General features: G+C 46.9%; 1 protein-coding gene across 2 annotated transcripts in view; it reads left to right on the forward strand.

Moving 5' to 3' along the window:
* Positions 1–3,934: 3,934 nt before the first annotated feature.
* The window catches only part of LOC134943839 (farnesyl pyrophosphate synthase-like), a 120,717-nt gene continuing 98,028 nt past the window's right edge, over positions 3,935–26,623 (forward strand). For both annotated transcript variants that reach the window (XM_063932444.1, XM_063932445.1), the window contains exons 1-2: positions 3,935–3,992; positions 4,769–4,892. The gene's annotated coding sequence lies outside the window, so the exon portion shown is untranslated. The remainder of the gene's footprint in view (positions 3,993–4,768; positions 4,893–26,623) is intronic.

Here is a 26,623-nt window from a genome sequence, read left to right on the forward strand (position 1 = left end):
ATCCTTTGAATGCGGACATATCCAGAGGAATAATAAGAATGCCTTGCTATAATTGGTATTATTGGTAATTGGTATTAAAATTGCAGTGACTCACCGATGGTTTTCATTAGCATTTCGCTACTATTCAGCACATCACAGCAGGCATATAGAGTAAAGGACACTCTCCTCTCCACAGTCTCGGGCTATTCAATGGCGGTCTGTGTGAAAGAGCATTGCTCCTGCTTTAAACACCGTCACAGGTGTAGAACGAGTAGAAGGGTGAGCACTCTCCTGCTCTCTGTGTCAGGTTGCACGCTGCACAGGGTCTGTGCCACAAACACCGCTCCCACTTCAAGGACCATAACAGGTGCAAGGTACAATCATCCAGTTCTGCTCCTTAGTGTGGGGGAATCAATAAAAGCCGGCTGGTATTGTACGGGTAGTTAACGCATTTCCCTGCCTTACGGTCAAGTCGGCGGCTTCCTCAGAACATAATTGCACTAAAGAAGCAGCAGGTATTTAAATCATCAGCTGGCGCTGGGTAATTTATATATATATATATATATATATTACTATGTTATAAATACCTTATACATCGGTTGTAAAGTGTGCAGAGGTGTGCTACTCGTGTTGGGGACCCTATGTGTTTGATCGGGTCTGCCGGTATCAGGGAGTAATAATGGAGTATGGAGATAAAGAGGACGTAGATAAAGTACCAACCAACTGTTTCCTAACTGCCATGTCATATGCTAGGTTTGAAAAGATGTCAGTTAGGAGCTGATTGGCTGGTATTTTAAATCCGTCCACTTTATCTCCACCGAAGGCTTAGTAAATAGACCCCAAACTTCTGTGGTGATTTAGTGCATTTGATAGTGATGATCAAATAAAATGGATAACCAAAATACAACAATAAGGTTCTAATAGCAGTTTTTATTGTTCACACACATGGGACATATGATAAAAAGGCTACATTACATTCCTATGAATGTTTTTTAGTTAATGAGATCTTGCAATGGTTTGTGCAGAATAATGATATAGAAAGTATGCTGCCTTCCTAAGAAAGTTAATGGGTTAAGTTGATCTTGCAATACAGTCAGAGGTGTAGCTAGGTGGCATGGTGCCTGGAACAAGGATATGTTTTGTCGCCTCCTCCCCTGTAGTGAATTGGGTGCATGTTACATTTGACAAGAAAAAATATTGAAAAATACTAAATTGCTGACAGGGCCAGTTCTAGACCTTGTGGAGCTCAGGGTGAAAATTTCCTTTGGCCGCCCCTCATGTGTAAAACAGGGACAGTGCTCAACCAAGGCACGCAACAAAAATATAGAAGTGTGGCATCAAGATGAAGAGTGGTGCCCCCCCCCAAAAAAAAATACACACAAAAAGTAGTATGTGCAGAAGGGGTGTGGCAGTGCCAGATACAATGCCCCACAGTGCCAGTTACATGCCCCACAGTACCATACATGCCCCATAGTGCCAGATACATGCCTCACAGTGACAGTTACATTGCCCCACAGTGCCAGTCACAGTGCCCAACAGTGCCAGTTACATGCCCCACAGTGCCAGTTACATGCCCCACAGTGCCAGATACAATGCCCCACAGTGCCAGTTACATGCCCCACAGTGCCATACATGCCCCACAGTGCCAGTTACATTGCCCCACAGTGCCAGTTACAGTACCCAACAGTGCCAGTTACATGCCCCACAGTGCCAGTTACATGCCCCACAGTGCCAGATACAATGCCCCACAGTGCCAGATACAATGCCCCACAGTGCCAGTTACATGCCCCACAGTGCCATACATGCCCCACAGTGCCAGATACATGCCCCACAGTGCCAGTTACATTGCCCCACAGTGCAAGTTACATGCCCCACAGTGCCAGATACAATGCCCCATAGTGCCAGTAACAATGCCCCACAGTGCCAGATACAATGCCCCACAGTGCCAGTTACATGCCCCACAGTGCCATACATGCCCCATATTGCCAGATACAATGCCTCACAGTGCCAGTTACATGCCCCACAGTGCCATACATGCCCCACAGTGCCAGTTACATGCCCCACGGTGCCATACATGCCCCACAGTGCCAGATACAATGCCCCACAGTGCCAGTTACATGCCCCACAGTGCCATACATGCCCCACAGTGCCAGATACATGCCCCACAGTGCCAGATATAAGACCCCCCGTCACTCACCACTTCCTTCCCTCTGCTATGTGAGGGGAGGAGAGCGCAGCGCAGCGCCTCTCCTGCCCCTCAACGCTCCAGGTCTCCGGCAGCGGCTATGTGGAGCCAGTTCGTTAGCCAATCAGAGCTGACCGGACACACACGTAACGCTGCTGGCAGAGCGGCAGCAGCAGTTAGCACATTGAGGGGCAGGAGAGACGCTGCGCTCTCCTCCCCTCACATTGCAGCGTGACAGGGGCGAGTGGGCATGATGCTCTGGCCGCCGGCGGCGCCCCCCTCTGCTGGGCCTGCCAAGGTGCCCAGGGCACGTGGCCCACTCGCCCTGCCTTAGTTACGCCTCTGGTCTCAGTCACACCAAACATGCAGTCTGATTGTGTCCATGCAGAGTCACACGCATCCCAGTTACACCAAGCATGTGTCCTGATTGTGTCCATGCAGAGTCACAGGCATCCCAGTAACACAAAGCATGCATCCTGATTGTGTCCATGCAGAGTCACAGGCATCCCAGTCACAGAAAGCATGCATCCTGATTGTGTCCATGCAGAGTCACAGGCGTCCCAGTCCCACAAAGCATGCATCCTGATTGTGTCCATGCAGAGTCACAGTCGTCACAGTCTCACAAAGCATGTGTCCTGGTTGTGTCCGTGCAGAGTCACAGGCATCCCAGTCATACCAAGCATGTGTCCTGATTGTGTCTGTGCAGAGTCACAGGCATCCCAGTCACACAAAGCATGCGGCTTGATTGTGTCCATGCAGAGTCACAGGTGTCCCGTCACACCAAGATGCTCCCTGATTGTGTCCATGCAGAGTCACAAGAGTCCCAGTCACACCAAACATGCAGCCTGATTGTGTCCATGCAGAGTCACAGGCATCCCAGTCACACAAAGCATGCATCCTGATTGTGTCCGTGCAGAGTCACAGGCACCCAAGTCACACAAAGCATGTGTCCTGATTGTGTCCGTGCAGAGTCACAGGCGTCCCAGTCACACCAAGCATGCGGATTGATTGTGTCCATGCAGAGTCACAGGTGTCCCGTCACATCAAACATGCAGCCTGATTGTGTCCATGCAGAGTCACAGGCACCCAAGTCACACAATGCATGCATCCTGATTGTGTCTATGTAGAGTTACAGGTGTCCCAGTCACACCAAGCATGAGGCCTGATTGTGTCCGTGCAGAATCACAGGCATCCCAGTCACACAAAGCATGCGTCCTGATTGTGTCCATGCCTCTGCGTTTTTTGTTTTTTTCTTGCAATGTATCATGACATTGTGCCATTGAAGTGAAGAAGATCAGGGAGCCAGAAGACTAAAGGCAACTGAAGGGACAGAGGGGGCATGAGGCAAGAGAGACACAAGGGGCCTTGTTACTAGAGGGGGTGGGGGTGAGGCTGGAGAGACACGTGGAGGATGAGGCTGAATAGACATGGGGGAGGATCATGACTGGTAGTATGAGAAGGAAAAGACTGGGAGACAGTAATCTTTATTAAGACATCAGTTTTAAAGAAACCCATATTACTGACACAAATTATACCAAACTAGCAAATACAGATTAATAATATAACATTGTTTAACTAGGGAAGATCACATTTTCTCCTTCCCCAAAACTTCTGTTACTGTGTATCATGTGGTTGGACGTATGTTGTATGATGATGTCACTGGCTATATTCCCAGGTAAACATCCTTACACACCATGTGATTGCCTACATGTGTAATGAATATTGATATAACTGAATATGCAGAATAAATCCTGAGGCTAGATCCTGTCAGCCCAGAGAGGTTCCTTTCCTGCAGAAGTTTCCTATTTGCAGAGAGACCACTGTAGAGGTAAGTAAAGATTCTCACACACAGGGAATGATACGTAGGAACAGGGACACCCAGAGCTGGATTAAGGCTTTGGGGGGCCTGGGGTACTTAAGACAGAGGGTCCTAAAAGCTAAAATTAAAATCAGAATGTCTTCAATCACTACAAAGTATAATATATGCACACACACACACACACACACACACACACACACACACACACACACACACACACACACACACATATATACTACACACACTGTATCAATATATATAAGGAGTGTGCATGGTTCTCTGTATATGTATATTTGAGCAGGTGGTCACAGCCCACTGCACCCCAACCTAGAGGTGGAGAGTAGAAGAGTGCACCCCTTTCCTGGGAATGGTGAGTGCCGTAGATTCCTGTATGTGTATAATTGGGGTAATTTCTAATTGACCGATATGTGATCATATCTCTCTCATAAACATCTAAGCTCTTTTACTTTAAACCTGGGTCAGCTGCTTCTTTGGTTTGTTGATGGCTGTCTCACTTTTAAAAGTCAGAAGTTAGTTGGCAGGTAAGCTTTAAACTAGAGGGTATATTTATTTACTAAGATTTAAAATTAATTTGAATCCATTTGAGTTCCGTTTTTCTGTCTAAGTGGCATCTTGGGAATTTACTAACCCTGAAAGTCGTCCGTGTTCGTTGCATTCGTAAATTTTTACACAGCTGCGAACACAAATATGATTGACTACACCATCGGTCAAATACGGTTGTTATTTAATACAACATGGTAATTTACTAATGATTTGCATTTTAGTTTTCGCCCATAAACACCTTAAACTCTGCCGCAAATTTCATTGAATCGTACAAAAGTTCTAAGTCCAAATAGAACTACTTTTGGCTGGCGTGTTTGACATCTACCACTCTTGTCAATTACTAAGGTAAGTGTATTAAGGTTCCTTTATGGTTGGTTATGTATTGTGTGTGTTTTGTGGGATACCTGTTATGTTTGGCTCCACAGTACACTTTGTTACTGTGTTTGTTGTGTAAACATTGGGCTACAAATCCAGTCCTGTTATAATAAACATTATATTTGCACAGAATTTATCCAGTGCTGATTTGTGTTTCTGAATGTAATCTCATGCGTAGACATAATCCTAAGGTAACGTCATGTAATAGAATGTTGTAATGTAAGTATTTTTAGTTTAAAACTAAATGCCTAACCTCTGCTGCATGAGTAAGATATGTATCTTGATTGTGAGCATGCATATGATTTCATTAAACAACTGTACATAAATAGTGTTAGAAATAATACCAAAACAACTGTATCATGTTGTACCTTGTTTTTACTAGTACACATGTTTCATAATAAACGTACTAAACAAAGAAAATACACTTCTCACACTTGTGAGGGCAAACTCGAAAATGCAGGTACTGTAGCAGCACAAACATTTTGGAAGTTTTTAAAACATGCTGATGTGATTTTATTTTGCAGGATGGCCTCTTGAGGTGGATGGGCCTTTACCGCAGGTGTCTGGCTAACTTCTGGCTGAACGTCTGGGAGGGGACGTTACAGGTGCCACCAAGGGGGTTGTGGTAGAGGAGCTGGAACTTGTATGTTCCCTTTGATGAGTGATATGCTGGCTTAGTGTTGCAGACGTGTGGCTCTCCATAATTCTGACCATGGTGTCTTGTGTCGTTTGATTCGCAGTCAATATATATAATTTTAAATATATTTATTTTATTTTGTTAATATTCCTTTTATAACATAAAACATAAAACCATATGTAGATACAAATTGATATATTCAAATAATCCGATCCACATGCAATATCCACATACAAGAACTCCTATAATATTGCCCTTTAAAAATAATAAAAAGTGTCCATGAATTGTCTTTTGTATATATACTTAATAGCAATTGCTACATGAACAGCTGTTCCTTGTAAGTACCGGAATGTAAAGTGCAGTTTATTGATTTTAGCCACTTTGATCCAATTATTAGAGTTTATCAGGGGGAGAGCGCTGTGTATTGTGCTGTCCACAGCGGTATGCTACGACCCCAATTAGTATATCGTCATATTGAAACTCTTTAGCCGGAATAAAGGTGTAGATCAGTAGCTTCACTCACTTGTGAGCTTACTTGTTGCTATCAGGGAGAGTCCGCTATGTTGATTATTAGCTGCGGCAATGCACTTCACCCCTGTGCTGTCTAGCAACTGTATAAATCACTGGTTACTCACGGCTACAGCGGCTTTGAAATAGACAGGGTGCGGACCTCCTTTGCTCGGTCTCGCTATAGCCTTTGCCCTGTTTGATGGTTTTTCGGTGCTCACTGGAACTGGATAACAGCGGGCAGTAGCTTGCAGATGCTGGTGCCTTCCTTACGCGTTTCTCCGCTAAATAGGCTGGCGGTTTCGTTATCCAGTTCCAGTGAGCACCGAAAAACCATCAAACAGGGCAAAGGCTATAGCGAGAACGAGCAAAGGAGGTCCGCACCCTGTCTATTTCAAAGCCGCTGTAGCCGTGAGTAACCAGTGATTTATACAGTTGCTAGACAGCACAGGGGTGAAGTGCATTGCCGCAGCTAATAATCAACATAGCGGACTCTCCCTGATAGCAACAAGTAAGCTCACAAGTGAGGGAAGCTACTGATCTACACCTTTATTCCGGCTAAAGAGTTTCAATATGACGATATACTAATTGGGGTCGTAGCATACCGCTGTGGACAGCACAATACACAGCTCTCTCCCCCTGATAAACTCTAATAATTGGATCAAAGTGGCTAAAATCAATAAACTGCACTTTACATTCCGGTACTTACAAGGAACAGCTGTTCATGTAGCAATTGCTATTAAGTATATATACAAAAGACAATTCATGGACACTTTTTATTATTTTTAAAGGGCAATATTATAGGAGTTCTTGTATGTGGATATTGCATGTGGATCGGATTATTTGAATGTATCAATTTGTATCTACATATGGTTTTATGTTTTATGTTATAAAAGGAATATTAACAAAATAAAATAAATATATTTAAAATCCAATACGATTTAAGCGCTCCCTTGATAGTGTATACTGTCTTTTTCCATATTGTTTACCTTGGGTGATACAGTGTCACCAGTGGGAGACGCAGGAATCCTTCTTGGATATTTTTATATATATATATTAATCTTTTTTTGGTGGTAGCAAGCGCTGTGTTTTAGTATAATATATTGTTGGTAATATATATAATTACATTTGATGAAGCCTTTGGTTGTCATCCATGACTCTTTGAAAGGTTTTGAGCATTTGTGATTATTGTTTGCCCTCATTAGTTCTAATGTGTTTACCATTTGGGTGAGCTCATTAGTTTGTCTGCTGTTGCTTCTGGAGATGCGTGGAACTTGATGGGCCAGACTTGCAATGTAGTGTGTTTGCTTACGCAAACACTCTAAATTATGATTTTGCTGCGTCGACCAGCTGGACCAAAATGCCTCGTCTTGTGACTGTGCTAACGGTGTGGGTGGGCTTCTGTCCCACTAAGGTGTCTGGTGAGAGGGCGGAGTGGCAAACTGTATGTTTGTTGGTTGTGGTGGTGGTATTGCAATTAGATTGAGGGTATATGTTTCCTCATTTTGTGTTGGCTGCAGTTGCCCTGGCTGACTTTCCTGAAGAATGTTGTCTGCTGTAAATAGAAAGCAGTTGTAAGGTGTTTTGTTTTTATTTTGGACAGTGTAAGTGTGTGTTGGTAAGCCTATATTGGCCACATATATTGCATTTTACTTTTAACACATATGCACCTCACATTTGTTGACCTAAGTGTTTTTAGCCAATAGTGTCCATTTAATTTGCGTGGTTTTGGTTTCCACTTACATGGTGCACTAATGTGCTTCAGAAATCAGTTTGGAAACATTGCAGTATTTGACGTAAGCTTGCATTTGTCCTATCTGTGGAATATAGGACATCTCATTCATGCACATTTCATATGTCGAATTATACAAGGTGCAACATAATTGTCCAGTTTACTGTGTTTGGATGTTAAGGTCAACAAGGCATCTTAAGTAGGCCATCACTAGTCCAGCATACCAGCATATTTAGCACTGTTTTCAGTAGTGTAAAGGCAGCTGTGGGGAATGCAGTGACATGGGTGGCGGACTGTACAGCAGTTGCTGTGGTGGCACAGGTGAGACCAGGATATGCGTCGTGGTGGTGATGGCTGTAGTGGCGGTCTGGATGAAGCACCCAGGCTGTGCCTCCATGTATGGTGGCCAATCCCGGGATCGGGATTGGCGGGATCCCGGGATTTAGGCCCAAAAATGGCCGGGATTCAATCCCGGGATTGAAAGCTCCAGTCCCGGGGATGGAGGGATCAGCGCTGAGCGTCCACAGGACGCTCAAACGCTGCCCGGCTTCCTGCTTCCGGGTCCCCAGCGCAGCGTGAGAGGTCATGCTGCGCTGTTAGCTGCTGCTGGGAGACACCAGCAGCATTCACACGATGTTTCCCGCCCGCCCGCCCCCCCCGGTATATGGTGAGTTATATGTGCGGGGCGGGCGGGACGGGGTGGGGCAAGGGGGCGGCCACCTAGGTAAAAGCCAATCCCGGGAATCCCGGGATTGGCCATTTTTCAATCCTGATACCCGGGATTTAAAAAATGGCCCGGGATTGGCTTCCCTACCTCCATGGGGGAAGTGCATGTGTTGATGGACCTTTGGATAAAATGGCTACAGTTATTTTTAACTCAACATTGAGGCTCAGACACACCCAAGGTTAATGTACTTACCAGCATCAGCAGCATCCTTGGCTTCAGTTACAGTGGAGGCATGGCCAGAAGGCCTTCGTGAATGTTTAGACCATGCAAAAGACAACAACAAACTACAACCAAATGAAGCAACACTTGACCCCTAAGCTATTTTTTCGCATATCGCACCTTTTTCACACCACTAAGCCAACACTTTCTCCCCTATCACACATACATTGAAACCCAACTTAACAATGTGCTGCTTAATGACGCTTCTATGTTTGTAATCCTTGTACTTTATCACTATTGTATAGAACCGTAAGACACTGACTTCATGTTTGGTCTCATTGTACACTATTGCTTTTTAACACCCCAAAAAAATGTGCCACCATTTATAGCCTTGCACAAACAAAATATCGCTACACAAAACCTAGTCGTTACACACAACAACAATTTATACTGTTTGGAACACAACAAACACTATCTTAACCCAAAAATGTATTGGAGTAAAACTATTTCTGCACATTACACACATAACATATTAATGAGTGGTGGGTAGGTAAATAAACTAAAAATCAATATCACAATTTTAGACTATCACTTTAAAAAATAAAGATTGAACAAAACGGCCCTTTAAACCAGAAACAGTACATGCATTTCTGTGCGAACACCATACACAATGGAAGATGACATGCACAAATAAGACAGCAATATTTTTGGCCATAACAAACTAAAAATGTTACTCCAAAAAAACACAGACAACCAAAAAAACAACTTACCAGACACCCTGCGGCGATCAAAGTCCCGTATGTAAGTCGCCCGCACTACCTTCGGAGGGATGAGGCTCTGCAGCGGCTCCTCGTATTCCAAATAAGTGGCGATAAATGGCCGCCCCCCCCTCCTGTTTGCTGGGCCGACTTGGCCTCCTTCGCCATTTTCACTTTCACACGACGTTTGATGTTGTAAAAGCGTTTTCTGAAGGTCTCCTCTGTACGCCTCACCACACCCTCACAATTCACAGCGTCAACAACCTTCTGCCACATCACTGCTTTTTTCCTTGCAGACACCTTAGCTGACTCCTGACCAAACAGCTGGTGATGATGATATTTAATTATCATCCTCACCAGGGCAACATTCTCTACAAACGTGAACTTCACATTTCACCCTGACTTGGTCCTGGTACGTGGCTGCGGAGCCTCATCAGTATAAGCAGAGGACTCAGGAGCTTCCTCTGCCACCTCCTCAACCTCACCCCCCTCACTACTCTCTGCCACCTCACTAACCTCCTTAACATCACCAACCTCTTCCACCTCCCAACCTCACCACTGACTCAGACATGTTTAAGACAGACAACAAGAAACACTAAAAAATAAAGACAAGCAAAACACACTCCTCCTCTACCTCCACACTAACTAAACCCACGAGGTTCATCCAGTTTGGGGCGTTTTTATATAGCTGCGCTTTGACACTCCCACGTAATCCACATAACCAATCACGGTTCACCTTCAAAATCAAAAAGTAAAAATCTGTCCGCAAAATCCAGAAAACACTGCCGCACAGGAAAAATACGAATGATGCGTCACAATACACATCTTCGGCTGGAAACAAACACATTCAGCCGTAAAAACAAACCCACAAATACGAATGACATCGATATCGAAAAATACGAATAGGTAGAACTCAAAAGCTTAGTAAATTACCGAAAACAGATTCAAAAAGTTGCAATTTAGAACGGCCGATGTCAGTCGATGTAAAATTCGGGACAAATCAGACACAACACGAATCTTAGTAAATAAACCCCTAGGTAAGCACATTTTCTCCTATTGGATAGCAGTTGTCTGGTTTCCAAAAAATCTATGTGAAAATGTATTAGATACAGTAGGACTTGCAGTGAAATGGGGTCCCGTGATGTAGGCTGCAAGCTTAAATGCATTGCACAATTCATGAACTAAAACCCATTATTTATCCAGTTGTATATTAGAGTATTAAGGTGAATGAAATTACTAAGTGTGAGAGTGCTGGGTTCTCTGTATATGTATATTTGATCAAGTGGTCACAGCACACTGTACCCCAACCTAGGGGTGGGGAGTACATGAGTGCACCCCTTTCCTGGGAATGGCGAGTGCTGTGGTATATATATATATATATATATATATATATTGCATTGTTCACTGAATCTTGATAAAAGTGCGGACGCACTGAAGCGTTGTGTGTGTGATTTTTTTCTTCCTTTGAAGTCCAGAGTGCCGCCGGTAAATGCATCTACATGTGGCTGTTAGCTTTGCAGCCTAACTCGGAGGGCACCTGGACCTGGCGAGTAACCTGTGGGATTTAGTCCGAGTGCCAGATTCATGCTTATATATATAATTATTAAATATGTTCCAATACTATACCATCCGCAGTCATTAATATTTGGAAAAAGATAATTTGAATACACTTATGATAATAAAACCTTAACTTCGTTTATAAAATGTATCCATGGCAGTTATAAACACACACAATAAAACAGAGAATCTGTACAATTTTACAAAGATGCCTTGGAATTTATCTGGTTTACATTCAGATTTTCATGTGTTTCTTAGTCAAACACCACTGTGTATATATATATATATATATATATATATATAAAAAATTTGTCCACATAAATTCTGCGCTCACATCCAAACAATTCAGCTGTTGGGGTGCAGCCAGTGAATTCCAATATTACTAGTTGGTCCACATATATACTCAACGTTTCCAGGAGTGTGGTGGTGGTGGGGCACTTTCTGATCAAATTAAGGACCTAATTCAGATCTGATCGCTGGGCTGCAAATTTTACTGGCCTGCGATCAGATTGTTGCCGCCTCCAGGGGGAGTGTAAACTCACTGTGCAAGTGTGCGATCGCATGTGTAGCTGAGCTGCAAAAATCCACTTTGTGCAGTCTGTGCGCAACCCAGGACTTACTCCTCCAGTACGATCACATCAGGCTGATCGGAGCCAGAGCTGATGTCAGACACCCTCCCTGAAAATGCTTGGTAACGCCTACGTTTTTCCGGACACTCCCTGTAAATGCTCAGTTGCCACCCACAAATGGCCTCGTTCTGTCAATCACCTTTTGAACGCCTATTTACTTGGTTCTGTGCACTCTCAGCATATGCACTGTCTGCGTGACTTGGTGGACGGATCGACTAGTCATGCCGGGAACGCTGCTATGCGATGGATCTGCCTCAGATGAGCGAGGGTCCATCTGTAACTCTGCTTACTTAATTACAGCTTGGGTTATGTATTGCCTATTATCTTCACCTGTTCGTCCTTTTCTTGCTGTTACTAACCTGTTCTTTAGTACGTCATGGTGTTTGTATCACTCTCAGTTTCTCCAATACACGGGTGTGTAATATCTATGCCATTGTTAATCTTCTCATGATACGTTGCTTTACTGTCATATGTACCAATATGTGTTAGTGTCATGTTTTACCACCTAGATTTACCCCAAATAATCATTTTGATGAAACGCGTTGGATTTTCTGTGAATTCCATCAGTATCTACATGAGCCAATAACAGAGTGCAAATGCCTGATTTCTCCATGAATATTTGATTACACAGTGATCATCGGATGCTCTTCCGTCTGTATAATATATGGATGTTTTTTGATGTATCAGCACTCAGCTCAGAATGTTTTAAGTGACATTTTAACAAATTAAAAAGTGTTGTTTTATGTTAAAATGCCTTTGAATTTATGGAGAACGAATTGACAGAATAGGAGAGGAGTTGATTAAACCTCAGTTAGGCTGGGGGCAGGACAGTAAGGCATTATGGGAATATTCCGGTAGCCTATGGGAGTGAAGGTTGGGGGTGGGCAGAAAGGGTTTTGAGCTTGGTGAAGGGGCTGGGTCAGCCTCTTTTGCTTTATTCGTGGTAGGGGTAAGTGCGGTATCCCTTTTTCACCTGTTTTTTGTTGCTTGCCCCTGTTTTATTTAGTAGTGTATGCATCCATGTAGTGGGTGCATTCTTTGCTTTGTGCCCCCTATAAGGCCCCTCCTGTGTTACCATTTACTCCCCGAGATTTCATTGTGTGGCCACCATGCCCCATCCCCGCTGCTCCTCTGGTGCCCCTGCTCGTTGTAGGGATGCGTCTCTCTCTCTGTCCGGTCCCGCTGGCCGGAGCTCTGCGCTCCCGGCCGATGCTGTGGCTGCCAGTGCTGCTGCGGGTGCCCGTCCCTGGGCGCGCGCAGCGGCACATGTGCGTGACCCTTCCCCGTTGATGCTACGGGCGCCGGAGGATCGCTCTGGTGCAGCGGTTATTGGAGGGGGGAGGGGAGGTGGCAAGAGGCGGACTGGTGCGTGCGGTCGGCGGGGGGAGCCTGTGAGGGTGTCCGCTGGTGGTAATCCCCCTCCGGCTGCGGGGGCGTGCTCGTGCACAGTCTATACGCCCTCCACCGCTTAGAGTCTCTGGCGGCAGCTCGGACGGCATTGGGGCTGCGTGGAGGGATGGGGCCAGTGGCTCTTCCACTGGCCGCCCCTCCCTGCCTGCTCCTGTTTCGCGGGCGTGTGCACCCGTTTATCTGCTGTTCTCCCTGGGAGCTCTCCCCACTCCAGCGGGAGGGGCTCCCAGGCTCCTTTAGATTTGCCTGAGCAGGACCAGGTGGGGGCAGTCTGGGAGCGGGGGTCATGCCGTTGTTCCGGTGAGCGGGGTCAGGGGGGGCCAGGGCGGTGCTGGGGCAAGTGGATCGCTGCGGGGGAGAGTGCGTGGTCAGCTGGCGGATGGCACCGGTCCCAGTGGGGGGCGGCCAGGACAGCGTAGTTTCGCTGTTAGGGCCGTCCCTGCTTTGGACCCGGGGGATGGGGGGACCGTTGGGGCTGCGGCTGCAGTCCCGGATCCCTCTGCCATTGCAGCTGCAATGTCGGCTATGATGGCTGCATTTGTGCCGTTTTTGTCAGCTGTGTCCCCGGGTGGTGTTTCCGCGGTACCCGCTTCTGTCGACGTGGCAGTTCTACCTGGTACTTCTGGCCCCGCCATGGTGCAATTTCTTCATGCGTGCTGCAGTTTAGGTTCCGCCGCAGCGTTGCTGGGTGGCACTGCTCTGAACCCCCCAGGGGCATCTGCTTTCATTCCTATCGGGGGGGGGGGGGGGGGGCTTTGGCTCCCGGGGTGGCTTTACCTTCTTTTTCTGATTTGGATGCGGGGGATGATCGGGAGGAGAGGCCGGTTGTGGAGGAAGTGTCATCATCAGGAGTCGGGACCCCAGGTGAGTGGGAGGACGATACGGTCGATTTGTCAGGCGGATCTTCTTCCTCTTCCTTCTGTGGGTCCAGTAGGTCTTCCTCCTCTTCATCTTCTTTGCAGTCAGCAGCTAGTAGCGCCACAAAGGCTAAGAAGAGGGCTTGTAAATACGCGCGGTGGGAGGCGCGGCACCGGGAAAAGCGGCATAAGAGAAGTAGGGTTGCTAGTGGTTCCCATAGGGCCAGGAGATGGCGTAATTTGCCGGGCATAGTTCACTGCGATTACACGGCGGTGTTGCGGGGTCTGCGGGAGAGTGGCAGAAAAAAGATTCGGTGGGGGGAATACGTCAACCTTTTCACTTTGATTGATGATACCTAGAGGGAAGGTAGGGAAGCGCTTGTGAAGGGCGGTATACGGGCTGAGGCCTTCCACTCTTACGACAATTGGTTTGCGGGTTTCTATGTGTTGGCGGCGTGCTATTTAGAGGATCGGCCTGAAGAGCACATCAACATCATCAGGTATATACACCTTGTCCATGACATGCAGCACCAGTCTAAGGACGATACGTGGCTGCATTATGACAAACAGTTCCGTCAGAAGCATGATTGCCTGCACATCATTGACTTCGGGTGCAAGGATGTGGAGGTATGGCTTAGGGTCACGAAAGCGCAGGATATGAAACAGGCCTCTAAAGGGGTGTCCGTTGCTCAGCCCGCAGGGGTGAATCAGTAGCGGCCTGCTTTTGAGGCATCTGCTCCGCTACGCCTTTGGGGGACGGCCCGTTCCGCGCAGCAGTCGCTGGCAAAGGGGAAGTGCTTCGCATTTAACAATTCTGCGTGCCCCCTTGGTCAACGTTGTCGTTTTCGACACCTTTGTTTGCAATGTAATGGATCCAACCCCGCTTCCAATTGTTTTCAGTCTGGGCGACAGGGAGCTAAGGCGGCAGGGGGCGTGGCCGGCAAGACAGCCGGGGGGGGTTGCCGCTAGCTAGGGCGCCGACCCCAATTCATTTGGAGGCCATGCTCAAATGGTTGAGGAGGTATCCAAACAGGGACGATGCAAATTTTTTGTCTGCTGGTTTTGCGTCGGGATTTCAATTGCCGGTGGAGGGGGAGGTTGTAGTACAGGCCACAAGGAACCTGCAGTCTGCTCAGGCTTTCCCCGAGTTACTTCGGGATAAGGTCGAGCAGGAGGTTCGCCTAGGTAGGAGGGCGGACCCCTTTGTGCTGCCGCCAGTGGAGAATTTAATCATTTCCCCAGTGGGGGTGGTTTCCATAAAGGCCCCAGGGAAGTTTTGGCTCATTCAGCATTTGTCTTATCCATCAGGGACAATGCAATTCCACCAGAATATTGTTCGGTGGTTTATCAGTCTTTCGAGGATGCGTTGGGCATGGTACGGGGCTGTGGCCCTCATGGCTAAGCTTGAATCGGCCTTCCGCTTGCTTCCTTTGCACCCGCAGTCGTTCAGAATCATGGGTTTCCACTTCGGGGAGGAATACTTCGTAGACTAGTGTTTGCCTATGGGGTGTTTCGTTTCGTGTGCCTTTCTCGAGAAGTTCAGCACCTTTTTGCATTGGTGTGTGGAGTCTTCTTGCGGAGGTTGTGGGATCGCGCATTATCTTGATGACTTTCTGTGTATGGGGCCCGCGAATTCTCCTCGTTGTGGTGACCTGTTGTTTTTGCTGCATGCATTGTTGAGGCATTTTGGCGTACCCGTGCTTTGAGCGGCATAAGGTAACGTTGCGAGAGGCTCAGTCCCTGCTGGGGCTGTTGAACTTTGCCTGTCGGGTGATTCCCATGGGTAGGGTTTTTTGTCGGAAGTTGGAGCAGTCCACGGCTGGGGTGTCCAGGCCGCACCATTTTGTCCGTTTATCTGCTGAAATTAGGACAGACCTCTCTGTGTGGGTTTAGTTTCTGGTGGACTTCAATGGTGTTCTGATTTGGATGGCCCCACTCATTGACAGTTTCGACTTGCAGTTGTTCACAGACGCGGCGGGCTCGGCGAGATTCGGTTGTTATCTGAGCGGGGCTTGGTGCGCGGCTTCATGGCCCGAGGCTTGGTCAAGGGAGTGGCTGACCAGCGACCTGTTGTTGTTGGAGCTCTTTCCCATCATGGTTGCCTTGGAAGTTTGTGGGGAGCGGCTTTGCGATCGCAGTATTCTTTTTCGTTGTGATAATTTTGGTGTCGTGCATGCTGTTAACAACCAGAGTGCTAAAGCCCTGCGTGTCCTGTGGGTATTGTCGCGGCTAGTGCTGACTTGCATGCGCTGTAATATCCTGTTTCAGGCTCAGCATGTTCCTGGGGTCGATAATGGGATCGCTGATGCATTGTCCAGGGAGCAGTGGGATAGGTTCCGTTTCTTGGCCCCGGAGGCTGACTCAACGGGATTGCCCTGCCCTTCTTATGTTTGGCAGGTCATCGAGGCAGACTGGAAGGGCTATCCGAGCTATCTTTGGATCCATCCACTCTCACGGGCTACTGTCAGGCCTGGAAGGAATGGGAAGACTTTTCCCGTGACCAAGGGCCTAGAGGTAAGAGGGGTCAGAGGTTGTTTTTGGACTTCGTTTGGCAGCTTTTCGTAACGGGTAGATCTAGAGCTGTGGTATCTCGGTACCTCGATGGGATATCCTTTTTCTTAAAACTGAAGGGTGTTCCGGATTTTACGAAACGTTTCCTTTCAACGAAGGCTCTTAAAGGTTGGGCACACTCGGCGCCGGTGCCTCCTGATTGTATCCCTATCGATGCGTCCCTGCTTCCTTCCCTCATTGGAGCGGTGGCGGGGGTGGCGGACTCCCATTTTGAAGCACTTTTATTTCAATTGGCTATTTCCATGGCATTCCATGGAGCGTTTAGGGTCTCTTAGTTGGTCGGAGCTTCTAAAAAGACAGATGCCATTATGCAGCGTGCAGATGTTGTCGTGGGTGTGGGGTCTGTGCTGTGCAGGCTGCGCCGCTCCAAAAGTGATCAGATGGGTAAAGGTCATTGGATCACTTTGGCCCCATCAAGTAATGGGGAATGTTGTCCGGTGGCATTGGTTAATCGGTACGCAGAGGTAAGGCCCTTATTAGAAGGGTCTTGGCTTCTGCATTATGATGGGTTGCCATTGACGAAATACCAATTTACTTGGATGATGCAGCACTGCCTGTTCAGTTTGGGCCTCTCCCCTCGGGATTTTGGTTCGCATTCATTTAGAATTGGGGCCGCCACTTCCGTAGCATCTGCAGGGCGTGCTGTGGCCGAAATTAAGGCTTTGGGCCGCTGGAAGTCGGCTTCTTATAAGCGTTACATTTGGCCCGTTGTTGCGTAAGCGCGTTGTTGTAACTACTAACAGTTTGTTTGTTTGACTGTTTGTGCGTTTCAGTTCATTGTGTTCGTGCTGTTTTGTTTGTCTCCCCTGACCTCCCTACTCAAATGGCTAGCTACTCGCCACTGCTGGCAGTGGGGTCTGGAGTGCTTTGCGATTTTTTTGCCTGAACTGACGGACTGATTTGGCTTAATTCAATTAATTTGGCTAATTGACATCCAATTAAAAGTTCCTCAGCAGGTCTTTACGTTTTACCTCCAGCCGAGTTATTCTGTGTGATCCCAACCCCCCCCCCCCTCAACCGTAACACCCCCCCATTCACCTTTTGTTGTTTTGACTGTTCCTATTGTTTCTTTCTGTTGCTTCAATTGGCCTGAAGCTTGTCCGAGAGGAAATTCATAGTCCTCAATTCAATTTTTCTTTTTGGCAGATCCTCGTTCTAGTAGTTGGTTCCTGTTCTGGTCAGGGCTTGATTTTACCTTGCATATTCACATTTGTTTGTCTGTCTTTCCCTTATAGGTTGGCGGGAGGATGAGTTTGGTGTTTGGGTGATTGGTCACTCCTATGTTTTTTGGGCAGCCAAGTTTATGGCTTTGGAGGGGGCTCCTAGCTTTGTCAGGTGGGAGGACGTGCGGGGGATAGGAGTGAAGGGTATGTTGTGCCAAGATCTGATAGCAAAACTTCTGAAGCAGGTTAGGTGGTTTGGGCTGCCCAAACTGTTGGTGATTCACTTAGGTGGGAATGACCTGGGTAAGAGGAAGGCAGTGAATCTTCGATTGGTCATTGTTCAATATTTGCAGGTGATTGCGGGCGCTTGGCCGGGGTGTAGGCTTATCTGGTCTTGTATGGTGCCATATTTGTGTTGGCGAGGAGTGGCGGATTGTAAGGCAATCAATGTTGCTCGGCGGAAGGTCAATTCTGCGGTTGCTAAGTGTCTGGTGGCTCATGGCGGTGCTGTGTTTTGGCACCAGTGGATCAAGTTCCGGTGCGTTTACTTGTTTAGACCAGATGGGGTTTACTTGACTAGACAGGGATTGTGTATATTCCTTGAGGATCTGTTTTCGGTGGTTTGTTCTTTGGGTTAGGGGTATGGTGGCGGAGCGTAGTTTCTGTTGAGCAGAACTTCGCTGTTGGCAGGAAAGAACGTCAAGTTAACTATGTGTTGGATTAAAGAAGTTGCTTGGAGGTCGTTTGGTGGTTGGTTTTTAGGTGCGCTCACCTTCGTTGACTGGTATACATCTGCTGGACCGCCTTCACGGTGACAGCCTCATCACCTTCACGGGTGGGTAGTCAAGATGGTGGTTGAGCGGATAGCTATTGTGTCCAAATCCCATCCCCACCCTCTCATCACCCGCAACACGGGGGCCACCCTCACCAATGCTCCCTGCCTCCGCTAACCCCCCTCCCCAGCTCCCACCTTCAGCCTGTCATCACCCGCAGCATGGAGCCCGCCCGCACACACCACCCCCACCCACCACAGCCAGCCTCCGCTAACTGACCAACAAGGACTGCTCCTGGGTAACGACCGTCACTTTACACAAAATGTAGTTTTCAATCAAGTGTTTCAAATGTAAAACATGCCTTCACATACTTTACCTAAACAAAGCGTTTTCATTTACATTTCATTCCCATCCTAATTCTCTACATCGTACCCTACACACACTCTTCACACACTCACAACCCCCTACACACCATTCACCATCACATTTCCCTTTTGCCATACACCATTTAACCAACACCAAAAATCACAGTCCACCACAATACATTTGACAACTACTCTTCTAGACCTTCACCTTTATATAGGGGTTACGGGAGCGTAGCCCCTTACAACGGTGTGAAGAGCGCCCGCAGGGCACGATGAATCACCTAGTATATATATATTTCTATATTAGTGATGTGCACCGATAATTTTCCGGGTTTGGTGTTTTGGTTTTGGATTCGGTTACGCGGCCGTATTTTGGATTCGGACGCGTTTTGGCAAAACCTCCCTGAAAATTTTTTGTCGGATTCGGGTGTGTTTTGGATTTGGGTGTTTTTTTTACAAAAAACCCTAAAAAACAGCTTAAATCATAGAATTTTGGGGTCATTTTGATCCCATAGTATTATTAACCTCAATAACCATAATTTACACTCATTTTCAGTCTATTCTGAACACCTCACACCTCACAATATTATTTTTAGTCCTAAAATTTGCACCGAGGTCGCTGGATGGCTAAGCTAAGCGACACAAGTGGCCGACACAAACACCTGGCCCATCTAGGAGTGGCACTGCAGTGTCAGGCAGGATGGCACTTCAAAAAAATTGTCCCCAAACAGCACATGATGCAAAGAAAAAAGAGGCACACCAAGGTCGCTGTGTGACTAAGCTAAGCGACACAAGTGGCCGAAACAAACACCTGGCCCATCTAGGAGTGGCACTGCGGTGTCAGACAGGATGGCACTTCAAAAAAATAGTCCCCAAACAGCACATGATGCAAAGAAAAAAAGAGGCGCAATGAGGTAGCTGTGTGACTAAGCTAAGCGACCCAAGTGGCCGACACAAACACCTGGCCCATCTAGGAGTGGCACTGCAGTGTCAGACAGGATGGCACTTCAAAAAAATAGTCCCAAAACAGCACATGATGCAAAGAAAAAAAGAGGCGCACCAAGGTCGCTGTGTGACTAAGCTAAGCGACACAAGTGGCCAACACAAACACCTGGCCCATCTAGGAGTGGCACTGCAGTGTCAGACAGGATGGCACTTCAAAAAAATAGTCCCCAAACAGCACATGATGCAAAGAAAAAAAGAAGCGCACCAAGGTCGCTGTGTGAGTAAGCTAAGCGACACAAGTGGCCGACACAAACACCTGGCCCATCTAGGAGTGGCACTGCAGTGTCAGGCAGGATGGCACTTCAAAAAAATTGTCCCCAAACAGCACATGATGCAAAGAAAAATGAAAGAAAAAAGAGGTGCAAGATGGAATTGTCCTTGGGCCCTCCCACCCACCCTTATGTTGTATAAACAGGACATGCACACTTTAACGAACCCATCATTTCAGCGACAGGGTCTGCCACACGACTGTGACTGAAATGACTGGTTGGTTTGGGCCCCCACCAAAAAACAAGCAATCAATCTCTCCTTGCACAAACTGGCTCTACAGAGGCAAGATGTCCACCTCATCATCATCCTCCGATTCCTCACCCCTTTCACTGTGTACATCCCCCTCCTCACAGATTATTAATTCGTCCCCACTGGAATCCACCATCTCAGATCCCTGTGCACTTTCTGGAGGCAATTGCTGGTGAATGTCTCCACGGAGGAATTGATTATAATTCATTTTGATGAACATCATCTTCTCCACATTTTCTGGAAGTAACCTCGTACGCCGATTGCTGACAAGGTGAGCGGCTGCACTAAACACTCTTTCGGAGTACAAACTGGAGGGAGGGCAACTTAGGTAGAATAAAGCCAGTTTGTGCAAGGGCCTCCAAATTGCCTCTTTTTCCTGCCAGTATACGTACGGACTGTCTGACGTGCCTACTTGGATGCGGTCACTCATATAATCCTCCACCATTCTTTCAATGGTGACCGAATCATATGCAGTGACAGTAGACGACATGGAGAAGGTCAGTTTGGTGCCGCACAGGACTCTAAAGAATTCTTCTTTAGAATGGGCTTTTATAAAATTTGTCCCTTGTGAACCAACAGTGCATATGCATAAGAAATACCTGTAACGGTATTCAAGGAGTTGCTGTTGTTGGTGGTGCACCCAGAGTCAATAGTACGTGTCAAAGTTACAAAAGGAAAAGAGAGACTCTGTGTTGGGGCACGCTTGAAAAACTAAAACTTAACTTTTAATTAAAGTATGATAAAATTATGGTACACAAATAAACACACATATATAATATATAATATATGATACATAATACTTCAGAAGAAGGTCAAATGATTCTCACTAGAAAAATAATGATTAGGAGTGACAGTTCTCTAAGTAATATTACTATTTAAGGTGACAGTGACACCTGAGATGAAAATATTAAGAATTTAATTTCAGCATAACAAAATAATAAATTCTTTGACATGTGGTACATAGGCATTGGATATCATAAATTTAGACTAAGATTTTAGTTCATTCAGTAGACGACATGTCAGTAATCGTTGCCAGGTCCTTCAGTCCGGACCAGATGTCAGCAGTCGATCCAGACTGCCCTGCATCACCGCCAGCGGGTGGGCTCGGAATTCTTAGCCTTTTCCTCGCACCCCCAGTTGCGGGAGAATGTGAAGGAGGAGCTGTTGACGGGTCACGTTCCGCTTGACTTGACAATTTTCTCACCAGCAGGTCTTTGAACTTCTGCAGACTTGTGTCTGCCGGAAAGAGAGATACAACGTAGGTTTCAAATCTAGGATCAAGCACGGTGGCCAAAATGTAGTGCTCTGATTTCAACAGATTGACCACCCGTGAATCCTGGTTGAGCGAATTAAGGGCTCCATCCACAAGTCCCACATGCCTAGTGGAATCGCTCTGTTTTAGCTCCTCCTTCAATGTCTCCAGCTTCTTCTGCAAAAGCCTGATGAGGGGAATGACCTGACTCAGGCTGGCAGTGTCTGAACTGGCTTCACGTGTGGCAAGTTCAAAGGGTTGCAGAATCTTGCACAATGTTGAAATCATTCTCCACTGCGCTTGAGTCAGGTGCATTCCGCCTCCTTTGCCTATATCGTGGGCAGATGTATAGGCTTGAATGGCCTTTTGCTGCTCCTCCATCCTCTGAAGCATATAGATGGTTGAATTCCACCTCGTTACCACCTCTAGCTTCAGATGATGGCAGGGCAGGTTCAGGAATGTTTGGTGGTGTTCCAGTCTTCGGCACGCGGTGGCTGAATGCCGAAAGTGGCCCGCAATTCTTCGGGCCACCGACAGCATCTCTTGCACGCCCCTATCGTTTTTTAAATAATTCTGCACCACCAAATTCAATGTATGTGCAAAACATGGGACGTGCTGGAATTTGCCCAGATGCAATGCACGCACAATATTGGTGGCGTTGTCCGATGTCACAAATCCCCAGGAGAGTCCAATTGGGGTAAGCCATTCTGCGATGATGTTCCTCAGTTTCCGTAAGAGGTTGTCAGCTGTGTGCCTCTTCTGGAAAGCGGTGATACAAAGCGTAGCCTGCTTAGGAACGAGTTGGCGTTTGCGAGATGCTGCTACTGGTGCCGCCGCTGCTGTTCTTGCTGCGGGAGGCAATACATCTACCCAGTGGGCTGTCACAGTCATATAGTCCTGAGTCTGCCCTGCTCCACGTGTCCACATGTCCGTGGTTAAGTGGACATTGGGTACAACTGCATTTTTTAGGACACTGGTGACTCTTTTTCTGACGTCTGTGTACATTTTCGGTGTCGCCTGCCTAGAGAAATGGAACCTAGATGGTATTTGGTACCGGGGACACAGTACCTCAAACAAGTCTCTAGTTGCCTGTGAATTAACGGTGGATATCGGAACCACGTTTCTCACCACCCAGGCTGACAAGACCTGAGTTATCCGCTTTGCAGCAGGATGACTGCTGTGATATTTCATCTTCCTCGCAAAGGACTGTTGGACAGTCAATTGCTTACTGGAAGTAGTACAAGTGGTCTTCCGACTTCCCCTCTGGGATGACGATCGACTCCCAGCAGCAACAACAGCAGCGCCAGCAGCAGTAGGCGTTACACTCAAGGATGCATCGGAGGAATCCCAGGCAGGAGAGGACTCGTCATACTTGCCAGTGACATGGCCTGCAGGACTATTGGCTTTCCTGTGTAAGGTGGAAATTGACACTGAGGGAGTTGGTGGTGTGGTTTGCAGGAGCTTGGTTACAAGAGGAAGGGATTTAGTGGTCAGTGGACTGCTTCCGCTGTCATCCAAAGTTTTTGAACTTGTCACTGACTTCTGATAAATGCGGACCAGGTGACGTATAAGGGAGGATGTTCCTAGGTGGTTAACGTCCTTACCCCTACTTATTACAGCTTGACAAAGGCAACACACGGCTTGACACCTGTTGTCCGCATTTGTGTTGAAATAATTCCACACCGAAGAGGTGATATTTTTTGTATTTTGACCAGGCATGTCAATGGCCATATTCGTCCCACGGAAAAACAGGTGTCTCCCCGGGTGCCTGACTTAAACAAACCACCTCACCATCAGAATCCTCCTTGTCAATTTCCTTCCCAGCGCCAGCAACACCCATATCCTCATCTTGGTGCACTTCAACAGTGACATCTTCAATTTGACTATCAGGAACTGGACTGCGGGTGCTCCTTCCAGCACTTGCAGGGGGCGTGCAAATGGTGGAAGGCGCAAGCTCTTCCCGTCCAGTGTTGGGAAGGTCAGGCATCGCAACCGACACAATTGGACTCTCCTTGGGGATTTGTGATTTAGAAGAACGCACAGTTCTTTGCTGTGCTTTTGCCAGCTTAAGTCTTTTCATTTTTCTAGCAAGAGGATGAGTGCTTCCATCCTCATGTGAATCTGAACCACTAGCCATGAACATAGGCCAGGGCCTCAGCCGTTCCTTGCCACTCCGTGTCGTAAATGGCATATTGGCAAGTTTACGCTTCTCATCAGACACTTTCAATTTTGATTTTTGAGTCATTTTACTGAACTTTTGTTTTTTGGATTTTACATGCTCTCTACTATGACATTGGGCATCTGCCTTGGCAGACGACGTTGATGGCATTTCATCGTCTCGGCCATGACTAGTGGCAGCAGCTTCAGCACGAGGTGGAAGTGGATCTTGATCTTTCCCTATTTTAACCTCCACATTTTTGTTCTCCATTTTTTAATGTGTGGAATTATATGCCAGTATCAATAGCAATGGCCTACTACTATATATACTGCGCACAACTGAAATGCACCACAGGTATGGATGGATAGTATACTTGACGACACAGAGGTAGGTAGAGCAGTGGCCTTCCGTACCGTACTGCAATATATACTGGTGGTCACTGTCAGCAAACTGCAAAACTAAAATGCACCACAGGTATAGAATCTAGATGGATAGTATACTTGACGACACAGAGATAGGTAGAGCAGTGGCCTTCCGTACCGCACTGCTATATATACTGGTGGTCACTGTCAGCAAACTGCAAAACTAAAATGCACCACAGGTATAGAATCTAGATGGATAGTATACTTGACGACACAGAGGTAGGTAGAGCAGTGGCCTTCCGTACCGTACTGCTATATATACTGGTGGTCACTGTCAGCAAACTGCAAAACTAAAAAGCACCACAGGTATAGAATCTAGATGGATAGTATACTTGACGACACAGAGGTAGGTAGAGCAGTGGCCTTCCGTACAGTACTGCTATATATACTGGTGGTCACTGTCAGCAAAACTCTGCACTGTACTCCTCATATATAATACTGCTGGTCCCCAGTCCCCACAATAAAGCAGTGTGAGCACAGATATATGCAGCACACTGAGCACAGATGTGGAGTGTTTTTCAAGCAGACAATGTATACTGGTGGTCACTGGTCAGCAAAACTCTGCACTGTACTGCTCCTATATAATATACTGGTGGTCCCCAGTCCTCACAATAAAGCAGTGTGAGCACAGATATATGCAGCACACTGAGCACAGATATGAAGTGTTTTTCAGGCAGACAACGTATACTGGTGGTCACTGTCAGCAAAACTCTGCACTGTACTCCTCCTATATAATACTGCTGGTCCCCAGTCCCCACAATAAAGCAGTGTGAGCACAGATATATGCAGCACACTGAGCACAGATATGGAGTGTTTTTCAGGCAGACAACGTATACTGGTGGTCACTGTCAGCAAAACTCTGCACTGTACTCCTCCTATATAATACTGCTGGTCCCCAGTCCCCACAATAAAGCAGTATGAGCACAGATATATGCAGCACACTGAGCACAGATATGGAGTGTTTTTCAGGCAGACAACGTATACTGGTGGTCACTGTCAGCAAAACTCTGCACTGTACTCCTCCTATATAATACAGCTGCTCCCCAGTCCCCACAATTAAGCAATAAGCACAAATATTTGCATCAACATTAATAAACGGAGAGGACGCCAGCCACGTCCTCTCCCTAACATTTCCAATGCACGAGTGAAAATGGCGGCGACGCGCGGCTGCTTATATAGAATCCGAATATCGCGAGAATCCGACAGCGGGATGATGACGTTCGGGCGCGCTTGGGTTAACCGAGCCATACGGGAGAATCCGAGTATGCCTCGGACCCGTGTAAAATGGGTGAAGTTTGGGGGGGTTCGGTTTCCGAGGAACCGAACCCGCTCATCACTAATAAATATATATATATTTAAAACACAGAAACTAAACTTTAAATACAGCCAACCTTACTTACTTTCTCTGTCTCTCAACTCGCTGGACACTGTCTCCGCAAGCCATATGGGATGCCTCCCTCCTCCTTGTTACCTGCAGCCTGCGTGCCCAGCAAATGACTGTCACTCAGCTGTCCTGCTTCTACTCCTACTATTATTGGACAGCTGTCACTCAGCTGCCCTGCGTGCGGCGCTGGTGTTTGGCAGTGGGAAGCCGGGACAGACAGCTGGGAGCCGGGACAGCCATTGATCAGCTGCACTGCATGCAACACCAGCATTTAGCAGTGCAGCTGGGATCGCAGGAATGCTGTGGCAGGTGGCACTTTTAAAAAGGGGTGCCCAGGATACTTACTGCCAGGGCTCCCCTTAACCCGTTATAGTGACACTGATGGCACAGAACACGCTGCTCTGGTTATTCCAGTCTCCACTGGTGGCAGGAGTTATAGTAAAACAAATATACAATATGTCAGTTTTAGGGATGAGCTTGGGGCACAGAGCTCCCTGGGTTGGTGTGGCCTGGGTGCTTTGGGGCATTGCATTATAATACTTAATCTAGCACTTTTTTCAGCACTTAATTATATTTCTACCTACTGTATACAACACCTATTAACACAAAGCTTCTTACTTATGTAACGCTTATTAACACCTTAACCTCTCACTAGTGTGATGCCTTGGGGCGGTTGGCCTGGGAGGTTCTGTGCCCTGGATTTGAACCTTAGTGTTGGGGTCCCATCAGATGAGGTCACCTGGTTGTGTTAGACAATATAGTTTATTATAGTTACTCTGATTAGCAATACTTAGTACTATAGAGTGTGCATTTGCATTTTATTTTTGTCTATGTGGAACTACAAGTCTCAGCATGATAGCACCTCTTATTATGTTTGGAATTAGTGTGTGCAATCCACGGTACACCCCTCCCTCCCTGATTGTAAAGTATACAAAAATTATATCACAATAGCAACGTCACTAAAGCTATCCACATCGTGTGTGTGCAGGTCGTGGTGATGTCTTGCCGCATTCTTACACTTTCCTCATGTCTGATTACCAACAGAAGCCAGAATGTGTAACAACTGTTTTCAAGAGGTGCAATATTCTTTATTTAACATTCGGTGCCATCATCCCT

This window comes from Pseudophryne corroboree, chromosome 7 (assembly GCF_028390025.1).
Source record: "Pseudophryne corroboree isolate aPseCor3 chromosome 7, aPseCor3.hap2, whole genome shotgun sequence".
Classification (NCBI taxonomy): Eukaryota; Metazoa; Chordata; class Amphibia; order Anura; family Myobatrachidae; genus Pseudophryne; species Pseudophryne corroboree.